We start from the raw sequence: 13,428 nt of genomic DNA, 5'->3' as shown, positions 1-13,428 counted from the left end.
GAGGTTTTAACCATTGCTTTGGCCACTATCCTAGGCCTATTTATTGATATGAATGCCATTGTTTGGGATAGGTATTGTGCCCTAGAAATTGTTGAAGGAATATATATTCAGCATTTGAGGTACGTAATTTCGTACTACTTTAGTGCTACGATTTACATTTCGAATACTATGCCATTGTTGATTGTGAATCCCAAACTCTCTGAATCTTTGGAGCCATTGATAAACTTTAGACTTGACTTGGGTCTTGCATGCTAATTCCGTTATTTTTTGAAATCTATTGAATCTTATGGCAAAGAGACTTACATTGAATGCTTTTTCCATTATATGAATCTTTTGTGAAAACCCATTTGTGATTCCTTCACACTTATGAACTTTGACCACTGTGTGACCATCTGCATTGACAACCTTATGAAAAATCTATGTGAATTACTATCTTTGAATGTCGAATGAACTCTATTGAATTTGGTTATTTGGTGCACCTACGTGGTGTAATACTTTAGACTTGTGAAACCCCTTTCAGTTTTTCTAACGGTATGAATCTTTGAACTATCAGACATCCTCTACTATATGAATCCACTTTGGAACTAATGTAAAACAATCACTTCGAACTTTGAATACCAATATATATATATATATATATATATATATATGAGAAAAATAATTGTGAGCTTGAAGCTCATATAGCTTATATGAGCTTGAGGGCCCAAACACATGTGGGCCCACATTGTTAGGATGATCCAAAGCATTCATTTGAAAGGCCCTTACGTAGATAGAGTGTGTACGAAAATTCAGCTCCATTGGATCATCCTAACCCCACCAAAAGTGGAGGGCAAAATGGACATACACCGTTTGTCACAAATCTGCCCAGTTTTGCCCTCCGCTTTTGGTGGGGTTAGGATGATCCAATGGAGCTGAATTTTGGTACACACCCTATCTATGATGGGACCTTGTAAATGAATGGTTTGGATCACCACAAAAAATGTGGGACCCATGTGTTCGGGCCCTCAAGCTCATATAAGCTATATAAGCTTCAAGCTCACAATCATTTTCCTCATATATATATATATATATATATGGGAATTGCTAGCGTCCTTCGCAAAAGGCATTTCCCGGGTGGTTTGACCAACCACCTCGTGAATGGAGACAACAACTTTTTTCTCCATTCACGAGACGGCTAGTCTGATATGTGACTGACCAGCTGCGAGAAACCTTTAGCGATGGATCCTAGCAAATCCCTATATATATATATATATATATATATATATATATATATATATATATAGGGAAAGGTGTGCGTACTCGGTCGAGTAGATAAGCTTATCTACTCGGTCGGGAAAAACAGTGGGGGCCCACATTTTTGGGGTGATCCAAACCATTCATTTGAAAGGCCCTTATCTAGATAGGGTGTCCACAAAAAATCAGCCCCATGGGATCATCCTAACCCATCCAACAGTGGAGGGAAAAATGGGCAGATTTGTGGACAAGCTGTGTTTGTCCATTTTTCCCCATTTTTCCCTCCACTGTTGCATGGGTTAGGATGATCCTATGGGGCTGATTTTTTGTGGACACCCTATGTAGGTAAGGGCCTTTCAAATGAATGGTTTGGATCACCCCAAAAATGTGGGCCCCCACTGTTTTTAATCCGACCAAGTAAATAAGCTTATCTACTCGACCGAGTACGCACACCCATATATATATATGAGGAAACTGTTGGTGAGCTTAAGCGCACCAAACTTATGGTGCACTTAAGCTCCCCAATCACATGGGTCCCACATTTTTTGTGGTGATTCAAACCATTCATTTGCAAGGCCTTATCATAGATAGGGTGTATACCAAAAATCAGCTCAATAGGATCATCCTAACCCCTCCATTTGTGGAGGACAAAAATGGGCAGATTTGTGGACAAACATTGTCTGTCCATTTTGCCCTCCACAAATGGAGGGGTTAGGATGATCCTACAGAGCTGATTTTTGGTACACACCCTATCTATGATAAGGCCTTTCAAATGAATGCTTTGGATCATCCTAACAAAGTGGGCCCCCATGTGATTGGGCGCTTAATCGCACCAACCGTTTCCTCTCTCTCTCTCTCTCTCTCTCTCTCTCTATATATATATATATATATATATATATATATATATATATATATATATATATCGGAAAAATGTTGCTACTCGGTCTTGTAGCTAAGCTTATCTACTCGGTCGGGAAAAACAGCGAGGGCCCACATTGTTTGGGTGATCCAAACCATTCATTTGAAAGTCCCTTACCTAGATAGGGTGTCCACAAAAAATCAGACCCATAGGATGATCCTAACCCATCCAACAGTGGAGGGAAATGGGAAAAAAATGGACAGACACGTGTCGTCCTCCCCTTCCTCCTCCCGTTTATTTTGATTTTCTCAAATTCCCAAAAAATCAGCAAAAAATACAAAAAAGAAAAGAAAAGAAAGAAAACAGGAAAAAAGCCATTAAAATAGGGAAAACCCTCTCTTGCCAAGAATATTGCCCTCTGTATCTCTCGCTCGCCTCCAAAATCTCGCCTAAGAGAAAATTTCGACCCAAGATTCTCACGAAGACTCTCTCTGTCTCTCTCTCCAAAATCTCGGTATCGCGAGATCATTAGCAAGCCCGAAAATCCTCACCGAACTTATCTTCTCAGGACCGCCTCGACACACGCACCACAACTGCCATACAGCTGCATCATCAACCACGAAGTTTCTGGATTTTCCCAGATTTCCCCACTTCATCAACTGCTACTTAGAAGCCTGATTGATTTTTTTTTGGGTCTTCTCTCCCATATTTCTGCCCCTCTTCAAGAAACCCTATTTCAGGGTAAATTTTAGAAACCCTGTTTCAGGGTAATTTACCCATGTCACCTTTTAGAAAGGCTACCTCTCTGTTCTTTTTTTTTTTTTTTTCATTTATGATTTCCTGACCTAAACATTTTTAAAACTTTTATAATTTTTGAGCTGATTCTGCTATATATTCTGATTTCACGCCTTATTTTGCATTCCACATAGTCGATGACTGAGTGTTTATTTGGTTGAGGTACCAATATCTTCTTGATTTGGATTTGATTGCTATATGAATTCAGTCTCTGGTCGGCTAATTAGATGTGTATTGACTATTGAGAATTACACCGATTCATCGATTGTTTAATTTGATGATACTTCGGAGATTATGTGCGTACTACTTTTTCCAGAGGATGTTGATGATGGCCGGTTTACTTGAATTATCTAAAATGTTCTTACAGGCAGCATAGTTTAAGACCACTTGATGTTGTACTATACATGTGTTCATTGGGACTTGCTAGGCAATTTTAAGAAAAGCCATGTCGCGGCTGACTTTTGCATGTGAGAAAATCCACGGAGGCTCACTTTTCAGCTGATTTTGTCCTCATTTTATTCATCTGAGATGGTTATCCTATTATGCAAAAGGTAGCCACCAAATGGCTTCCCACGAAATTGCCAAATGCCATATTTGTAGTTCAACTAAATTTTTTATCTGAGGTGGCGGTTCTCTGGTGCAAAAGTTATATTTGCTTACATTTTCCCCCTTTGCTACTTTATAAATGATTTAGAGAAAATCTATAAATCCATCTTTTAAATTCATTTTTTATGAATTATTTAAATTCGTCCGAGTAGAAATACTATATCAACAGATATTTTTATTTTTGTGTTTTCTAATAAATTATTTTAGGTGTTAGTTTGTTTTTTCCAGTTCTTTTCCCGTGTTTTAATCACCAACTGGACTATATAGAATGTATTTCTTTTCTGTTTAAACAAATTTTCCACTGTTCAAAGACACCTGTAGGCCTCTCCTTCCTCCTCAGGGCATTTTCTATATTTAATATGGATTATTCAAGCTCTGCTGTTGGTTTTGGAATTTCTTTCTTCCTTCCTTCCTTTTTTTTTTTGCTGTTGATTCGATTCCTTTCTTCTTCCAGGAGTAGGCTTTCGGGCGTCAAACATTTAAGACACCTTCTGTTGCCATCTGCTGCTAAGTTTGGGTTCCAGACTTTAATTTCACCTCTCTAGCCTTTTTTTGATGGATTTATCAGGAAGGGGATGCTCTATATTTTGGTTGAGTGAAAATAAGGTTTATCAAAATTAGGGAATGCTAAAAAACTCAAAGAGTGTAATCAAACAAACCTACAACTATAGGAAGTTGGTACTTCTGGATTGAAATGAAAAATCCTTACTATGAGGTTTCTTTGTTGAATCAATGGATATTTATGGCAGATGGACTGTTACAGCCTTGGTGCGTCATTGCTGACGATGGTACTTTTAGTGAGAAGGTGGTGATGAGCAGTTGTATTAATTTTTTTCTACTTAAAGAATGTTTTTTTGAGGGTTTTATCTATTTTCATTATGATCTTACTCTTTCTATTGTATTTCAGGTATACCATTAAAAGAAAATTGTATTGCAGGTATAAACAAATCTTACCATTGCTCTATTGTCTGTTGGAATTGCACACAATGTCTGGATATAAAAGTTTCTCATGAAAAAAATTAATCCTGGTATTTTTGTAGTTTGCTTAATCATGTTTGAAATTGAACCAATAGGGTCATTGTTGGATGCAACATAATTTGAAAATTTAGTCATGGTATTTCTGTATTTTACTTAATTGTGAACTGGAAAATTTAGAATAAATGAGTCTCTTTGAATTTCGATGAAGAGATGAGTTTCTTTGAATTTAACTTCTTGACTTTGGTTTTCTGTACACACCCTTCCAACCATCAAACATTGTTATTTTTGAAGTTTACTTAATTCTGAGCTAGAAGATTTAGAAAGGATGAGTTTCTTTGGATATAAGTTGTTCACATTGGCTCTTTGTACACCCTTCCAACCATCAAACAGTGGTGTATATTTTTGACAAAAGCTAATATGTAGAAATTAAAATGCAATGATATCATTTCTTTAATTTTACCCAGCTCAATCATTTTTATTTCATCTTTTTAGTAACAAGCCGTCAGTTACAGGTCAAAAGCTCTTTCATTTTGTTCGTTTCCTTATCCTATTTCATAAGTTTAGACTATGATTATTAGGTAATTCTTGTGGAATATTGTTGTATATTTTTCTCTATTTCCCTTTTTGAACTGTGCATTACATAATTTTCATTTATAGTGTGTTGAGATGTTGGAACTTTGGGTTTATTGGTGGTGTGTTGTTATCATTTATTGCTTGTGTGTGATTTTTTTTTTAGCTTGTGATGTTGTGTTCTGAGGTTTTCTTATAGATTGGATTCTGAGGATTGTGTAATTAAATGCATCCGGAAAGACTAGAGTTTTGGGAATTCATGCCATGAACTCAAACGAGTCTATGGAAATTCATGCCAATGCACTCATACGAGTCTACAGGATGTCTGGCTAGCCAAGATCCCGTCCTCAATGCTCGGAAGGCTGTACTTTGGGCACTGCAGCCGTTAATCATCAGATATACTCTTTAAGTTTACTTAATTTGGGAATTTGTTTATCTTAAACTTTATTATTTTACATTCTAATTAGGACATTTCACTGATATATATTTCGTGGTGAATCTCTTTAAAATTCTTTAGATCATCTGCAATTCTCTTACGTCGCTATTCTTTTTTTGGTAGGTGAGCTGGGTTTGAACCTGGGCCATAGTCGTTTTTGCTATTCTTTCTATGCATCCAGTGGCATTTTTCATGGCCTCAATGATTTAATTTATGAAGTTGATATAGGAAGTATTCAATGGATGGGTATGCTAAAGTGTTAATAAGTATTAGTTTTTCCTTACCGCCCGTGCATCGTCCATCTTTGCATTTCTCAGGTATGTATTTCTGCATTTTTTCCTTAAATTTTGGTGAAAAAAAATTGCTTGCATTCCATCTGGGATTTTACAATTTCAAGAGGAATTTGTTTCTTCCAACTCTGACAATTGGTTAGGGTTAATGGACACAACAATGATGGATTCAGAACCCATTTATTTTACGCATTTGGTTGTTGTGGGAGTTGCGGGTCAATGTTTTTAACTTCATAACATAGGTACATACTTTCTTCGTAGGTTTTTTTCCTACTTAGTGAGGTTTTTGGACTTCTGGTAATACAAGTTGTATGTTTTCCTCTTCATTCTTTGCAGTGATTATCTTTCCATGTTGAAAAGCTTCCTACATATACCCAATATTGGGTTATGTGTCTGGAGTTGTAACAATATCATACTTTGCAGAGCTATCTTGAGGATCTATTTTGATTGCCTGATGGTGATAGAAATGAGGATTGTGCTCCTGAACTAATTCTTTTGCATTGGCTACCACCATTGTAAAATTATTTTAACACAATATACCAAGTTCATTCGGTTGTAGTATTTAATCCATCAATTTCCGTATTTAGAATATGACAGGATAATGCAATGGATGATATGAAATGGATGAGAATGCAGCCAAGCAAGTGTGAGATTTTATTTCCTAAGAAAAGATAATGCTATTAATTTTCAAAAAAAAAAAATGCTATTCTTCCCACTAATCTTCCTGATATTTTCCCCTCTTTATAATAGTAGATGTTTTTGTTTATAAGATCAAAGTCTCTTTCTCATGCTCTTCAAGCTTGGGCATCGAAGTACCTCCAGCTTCTTTTCCTTTTTCCCCAATTTTTCCTGTCTATGAGCCCTCCGGTTATTGGGTTCTTTTACCAGATCTGGTTGGAAGTAGTGGAACTTTTTGAGAGAGAGAGAGAGAGAGAGAGAGAGAGAGAGAGAGAGAGAGAGAGAGAGAGAGAGAGAGAGAGGCCTTTTTGCAATTGTCTACAGAGGTAATTATATGAATCTCTTTATTATTTAGAAAGATCTATTATACCATTGAATTCACGTCCTCTATTTCAAGGTCTAACTCAGAAACCATACTATCCACTCTGTATAAGTATTTAAGATTTTCTATGGTTTCCCTTCTTCTCTTAAATATTTGAAAACGATGAAAATCAATCCAATGATCTTTTCTAATGATCTCTGCAAATTTCTTATGAGCTTGATTTTGGGAGCCAGTATTGGTGACTTTTTTATAGCAACTATGGGTGATTTTGAGAGAGTATTGTGGCTTTTCAGATTCTCAAGTATGTATTAAGTACAATAGCAATTAATGAAGTTGAGAGCATATATCAATTTCACTGCCATGAAGGTGATAAAAGTTGGTTTATAAAGGTGGAGTGCAATGTGTTTTCTTTCTTCTTTTTTTAAATCTACAGAGTAGCCCCTGCAAAGGATGGGTTGTTGTAGCTTGAAAGGTATGGGGAAAAACCTTTGATATTCCACATAGAGTAGCCCCTGCAAAGGATGGATTGTGGTAGCATGAAAGGTATGGGGAAAAACATTTGATATTCCACATATGTTTCACTTGCACAGAAACTGCTCGATGAAATGTTTTTAAGAAAAGAAAGAATTTTTTACTTACCTTTTGTGCAATGTTAGTCTTTTACATCCGAGCAGAGATTTGCTCTTGCTGGCCTTTCCTTTTTTCATGACAATTCCTTTCAGGTTTATCCAAAAAACTTTCTCTTTTTCACATTTATATAGTATAGATAGTCATGGAATTCTATAGGGATATGTTATGTTTCATTTAATTGTAGGCATGATTTTCCTAAGCTTTGTAATAATCTACTATGGGTTCCAACATTGTTTATATTGGGTTTTTAAGGTTTTTGATTTGTTGAATCTAGGATTGCCTGAGATCGTTTGTTCGCATGCTACAACTTGATATATCTCAACTTACCTGCTTCCATCAAAGACAATATCACCAGCCAAGTTGTTTCTATCTCTATCTAGAAGCTATTCATTTGACCTTATTTTTGTGCTTCCTTCTCATTTCCTGTTGTTGCATATAAATGGAAAAAAATTTCAATATTACTTCATTTTCTTTGTTTCAGTATGTGCAGGCAGTTCTTTGCCTTTTTATTTGTTTTGGAATTTTGATTGTTGATATGGAAATGAAGCTTTTCACTTTACTGAGATTTTATGTAGAACCCATGTCAGGAAAAGTGATGAAATGCGTTTGAAAACTGTGGTCTCTAGGTTTTGAATGTGAATACTTTTTTTATCTCAATTTTTAGACCGTCAAATACACTTATTAAGACACACAATAGACTTCTAATCAAACCCAATCTTAACAAAAAAATGTTTCACATTCTTGGTTAAATCAAATCTATAACTATAATCCTGCAACTAGTCAAAGTTAAACACAGGACACTATCAGTTTTAACTGATTTTGGAACTGTTTTAAAACAACACAAAATCAGCATATCACAGTGATCCAATTGGGAGAAAACATTTAAAGAACATGTAATCAGTTTCACATTTTCGGTCTTTGAACTGTTTTTTTTATTTAATCTCGGTATATTAGGGCCGCTAAAAATGTCTCACTCAAGAAGGTGAGTTGAGTTGAGCTCTAATTTGGTGATTCATGGCAGTTTCTATAATGCATCCACCCTTGGAAGAAGATATGCCAAAGTCCTATAAAGCAACTACAACCAGAATAGATGACATTAAAATGGTAATAGCCACTGAGCAGTGAACAACAAAATGAAAAAAAAAATAGGAATGAAAGAAAAGCAGAGGAAGTGAGAACCTATTACTTTAAGAAAGACAGCTGAAATGATAAACGTCAGGGTGGATCAAAGAGAAAATAGAGATTAGAAAGGAGATAAAAGTAAGAGGAAGCTCAGGAAATTGGAGCTCACCTTCTTCTGTATAAGCTTCTTCCGCCAGTAACAGTTTCCAAAACGTGACAAAAAATGGAATTAATTGAGAATACTGCAAATAAAAGCATGCAAATGATTAATCAAAGAGAATCAAAATGTGTGGTTCCATAAAGTAGGAGGTAGGTCAAGAAATTGGAGCTCACCTTCAACACCACATTTTTTTGAATGTGAATACTTTTTTTATCTCAATTTGTAGACCGTCAAATACACTTATTAAAACACACAATAGACTTCTAATCAAACCCAATCTTAACCATAAATTGTTTCACATCCTTGGTTAAATCAAATCTATAACTATAATCCTACAACCAGTCAAAGTTAAGGACACTATCAGTTTAACTGATTTTGGAACTGTTTTAAAACAACACAAAGTCAGCATATAACAATTATCCCAATTTGCGAGAAAACATTTAAAGAACATGTAATCAGTTTCACATTTTCAGTCTTCGAACTATTTTTTATTTATTTAATCTTGGTATATTAGGGCCGCTAAAAATGTCTCACTCGAGAAGGTGAGTTGAGGTGAGCTCTAATTTGTGGAGCTTCCTCTTATTTTATATCTTTTCTAATTTTTATTTTCTTTGATCCACCATTTGCATGCTTTTATTTGTATTATTCTCAATTAATTTCTTTTTTGGGCAGGTTTTGAAAACTGTTATAGGTGGAAGAAGCTTATACAAAAGGTTTGAAACTTTCATGTTTCTTTGCACTTTTCTGCTTTTTGGAACTGTAGCTGAGAAGATCTGATGTTACATTTCAATGTCAAGAACTAGTCGATGCTTCGCATTTGGTGGAAGTAGAAACATAGTATTGCATGATCCCGAGATTGACCCACGGTTAGTTTTATCAACATGTTCTCAAGAATGTGGTAAGCTGTATTTTTTTTTGGAATGTTTTTCTCTTCTTTGTTATTGTCTGTTTTTATCCTCTTGCTTCAGTTTTTGGATTTTGATTGCATATGTATACTGCCGAATTCTGGGAATGTTGTGCGCTTTTAATTTTTTATAGCAATTTTTTTCACATTCAACAATTTCTTGCAAAAGGAGCTCTCTCTATTTGTCTTACTTTTGTCTTTATTTTCCTGTACTGGGAAAGGAATTGGTCTTTAGTTTGATTATAACAGTTGGAAATGTTTCATGTGTAGAATTTCTTGGTTGTCTCACTAGACAAATCCAAAACATTCTTCCTCGACTTAACATTTGTTATCCCATGAAATGAGGATGTTTTTATAGACAGCATCATAGCATGAATTGTATAATCTTAGTTGATACCCATTTTTCAGATGGGGATTTTTATTAGCTTTTGCATTTCCACCCATGTAAAAACATTAAACAATCTTCTTTGAATTGGATTTTTTTACTCTTTTAGAGTCGAATTATAACGACTGAAAGAAAAATAAGGAGCTGGAATCTCTCCCTGTTTTCACATCTCTTCATTGAAAAGTTACATCTTCCTTAATTTCGTATCTCTTGGTATCGTCAACACATGAAAAGTGACAGCTTTCTTACTTTCATATCTCTTTGTACGCCTCACTACTGTCTGCTAGAGTTCTATCCGTTCGAATTTCTATAGCATCTACTAAATGTTTTACAGTGGTTACTCTGTCCACTTTTTATAGAATGTTGTAGCCTCATGCCGAATTTGTTGAGATGCAGCTGGTATGGCTGGCCCCCCTCCTTCCTATACCAACTACTAAATGATTTCTTATATTTGAGATGTGCCCCCCTCCTCTCTCTGTAGCAACTACTAAATGATTTCTTATAATCTGATATTTGGCCTCATGTCAAACCAGTACATTCTCCACCGGCATCAATCACTCACTCCGTGCATCGCACGGGTTTCTTACTAGTAAATATATATAGACACACACACACACACACACACAGAGAGAGAGAGAGAGAGAGAGAGAGAGAGAGAGAGAGAGAGAGAGAGAGAGAGTTGCTTCAGAAACTCATGTGGCCCCACATTTTTTGGTACACACCCTATCCATGGAAGGGCTTTTCAAATGAATGCTTTGGATCACCCCAAAAATGTGGGCCACATGAGTTTTTAGAGCAGCTGCTTAGATAGCTTATCTAAGCATGGATTTTTAAAACAAGGGTGGGTCCACATTTTTGGGGTGATCCTAAGCATTCATTTGGAAGGCCCCATCATGGATGGCGTGTGTACCAAAAATCAGCTCCATTGGATCATCCTAACCCTTCCATTTGTGGAGGGAAAAATTGGGCAAATTTGTGGACAAACAGTATCTGTCCATTTTTCCCTCCTCAAATGGACATGTTAAGATTTGAGCTGATTTTTGGTACACACCCCATCCATGATGGGAACCTTCCAAATGAATGCTTTAGATCACCCCCTCACCCCCAAAATGTGGGCCCACCCTTGTTTTAAAAATCCATGCTCAGATAAGCTATCTGAGCAGCTTCTCACAAACCATTTCCTATATATATATATATATATATATACTAGTAAGAAACCCGGTGCGATGCACGGGTAAAAAAACAAAAGCCCTAAAAACTTACACTCAAATAGCTTGATTGTATATGTGGAAGGAAAGATAAAAAATACCATAAGAGGTAAATAGAACTGAAAGAGAGATCCAAAGAAGCGGCAAGCCTGTTGGGAAATGAAATTAAAATGTAGCTGGCAATGTTAAGGTATTCACCTTTCTAATATGACTTCTCTCAACAGCCTATTGATATGACAGATATGAGGAAAATAGAAAGACCAAGCATAAAAAGAACCGCAACCACAATATAGTACTATCAATTGAAGAGGTGGATATAAAGGAGGTGGATTTTGATATGGCCATTCCTAGCACAACCAAACTGATAAACAATTTGGATTGAATACGTGGGCCTCACCTTGACAAACGAAAGACCCCCACTCAAAATAACAAAGGACAATTTACTATCCTTCTTTTCATTACAATGACGAATCCAAATCTTAACTCGTAAAGTGGTATTAGAACATCACAAAAACTTTGAATTCTACATGGACACAGTAATGAACCTCAATTCTATACCCCGTGCGATGCACGGGCAAAAAAAAGAAAGTTTGGCTTAAAATTGTTTTAAAGGCAGAAATATGCATTCGTTAAAAATATTAAGTTTGGAGATGCAGGTTTTGCCTCAAAACATGTGAAAAAAGAGTAATAGCTCTTATAAATTATCTATTTAAAAATGGACATGAAAATGGAGGAGGAAAGAATAACAAATTCATTTTCTTGGAAAGAGGAAGGAACAACAAATTCAGTTTCGTAAACATAAACAGAATGAAAATCGAGCGAAATCCCAACTTCTAAGCCAACAAATCAAAGACAGACTATCAACAGAAAGTTCAAGTGGTGAACATTGTCTCTTGTTCTTAAGTGATGAAATAAGATGAAACCTCAAGTTCCCACTCTACTCCACCCAAGCAACTGTCATTCTTTGCAAGTAGACCTCTCCAACTGCAACTCAAGCCTGCAAGCTCAACAACAAAATTATTCATGTGGGACCTATGAAAAAGCAACTACGGAAGGATTAGAAGATTTCGGTTCTTTATCAAAAAGCAGAAATGCAACTACGGAAGCATTAGAAGATTTTATTTCTTTATCAAAAAGCAAAAATTTTGAATAAGTAACTCCTATGATCCATGTTGGATATATGTAATAAGCCTGAGGGCATAGATGTAATTATGCTTCTCCATTATTAATAAATATATTAGTATGTGTATGCATATTTATATGTTTGTGTCTTGATGTATGCCCGTATGTTTGCTCATACATTTATGACTGCATGTATGCAGAATTTTAGAAAGGGATTATTACCTATAAGTATTTCATTTATAAAATATACTATGCTTAGCCATTCTAACATATTATTTAGCCAAAAATAATTTTTAGAAAAAAAATATTTCTACTAAGTATTTATTTATGTTGCATGCATTAGACATTGAACTTGTTTTCTTCAACATGACCTTTTGAGTAACGCTAAAAAGGCAATGTTTTAGTCTGAAGAGTTTGTTGTTATATTCCTCTGATGTTTTGAAAATTTTTTATTCAAAAAAATTGTGTACATATGGGCCATGTGTCCAACAGAAAAATAATCGGAGACCAACATCAATCAAAGCCTTGACCCCTAATTATTATGGCTCAAATGGGCAGTCCGCCAGACGAAATTTGGTCGGCTGGACTCCACCTGGCATTGAACACATCTAATGGACATACTACTAATTAACCTTAACATTTAGTTGAAAATGTAACCCTCTATCTTTTTCTACTTTACCATTTCAACTTTTATTGGTAAGAAACTAGTGAGGGCATTTCAAGTTATTTTTTTGGAAAATGACTGAAAACCCTCTACATAAAAACATATCTAAAAGAGTCTGCCCAAAATTTTCTTGATTACCAATAGCATAGTATTGTGTCCTAAATAGTTTTTAATTTTTTGTCTCTACCAATTTCAACCTTAATTATATTAGGGAAAACTACTAAAAACCGACTACATCACAACATATTTTATAAGAATCTCCACGTAATTTTCTTAATTACCAATAGCTTAATCTTCGCCTTAGATAGATTTTAATTTTTTTTCTGCCCATTTTATCCTTATATTACCTAATTAGATAATGCTTACTTTTCCTAAGAAGGGACAAATTCTTAAATATCTCTCCCTATCAATAATCATTTGGAATATCTCTCTCTCTCTCTCTCTAAAAAAAGATAAAAATGCAACG

General features: G+C 35.4%; 1 long non-coding RNA gene across 2 annotated transcripts; it reads left to right on the top strand.

Annotated features, from left to right (window-relative positions):
- Positions 1 to 2,439: 2,439 nt before the first annotated feature.
- On the top strand, positions 2,440 to 9,666 carry LOC143885569 (uncharacterized). Of its 2 annotated transcripts, XR_013253502.1 has the most exons (4): positions 2,447 to 2,833; positions 3,948 to 4,298; positions 4,401 to 9,392; positions 9,477 to 9,666. It is a non-coding gene; the product is annotated as an uncharacterized LOC143885569 (long non-coding RNA). The 2 variants fall into 2 exon arrangements; XR_013253501.1 differs by having other exon boundaries at positions 2,440 to 2,833; positions 4,401 to 9,666.
- Positions 9,667 to 13,428: the final 3,762 nt, after the last annotated feature.

The sequence above is a fragment of the Tasmannia lanceolata genome, unplaced genomic scaffold, assembly GCF_043159265.1.
Source record: "Tasmannia lanceolata isolate RefF3 unplaced genomic scaffold, GAP_Taslan_0.1 ptg000008l, whole genome shotgun sequence".
Lineage (NCBI taxonomy): Eukaryota > Viridiplantae > Streptophyta > Magnoliopsida > Canellales > Winteraceae > Tasmannia > Tasmannia lanceolata.
The sequence above is the reverse complement of the archived record's forward strand: the minus strand, read 5'-3'. Positions and strand labels throughout refer to the sequence as shown.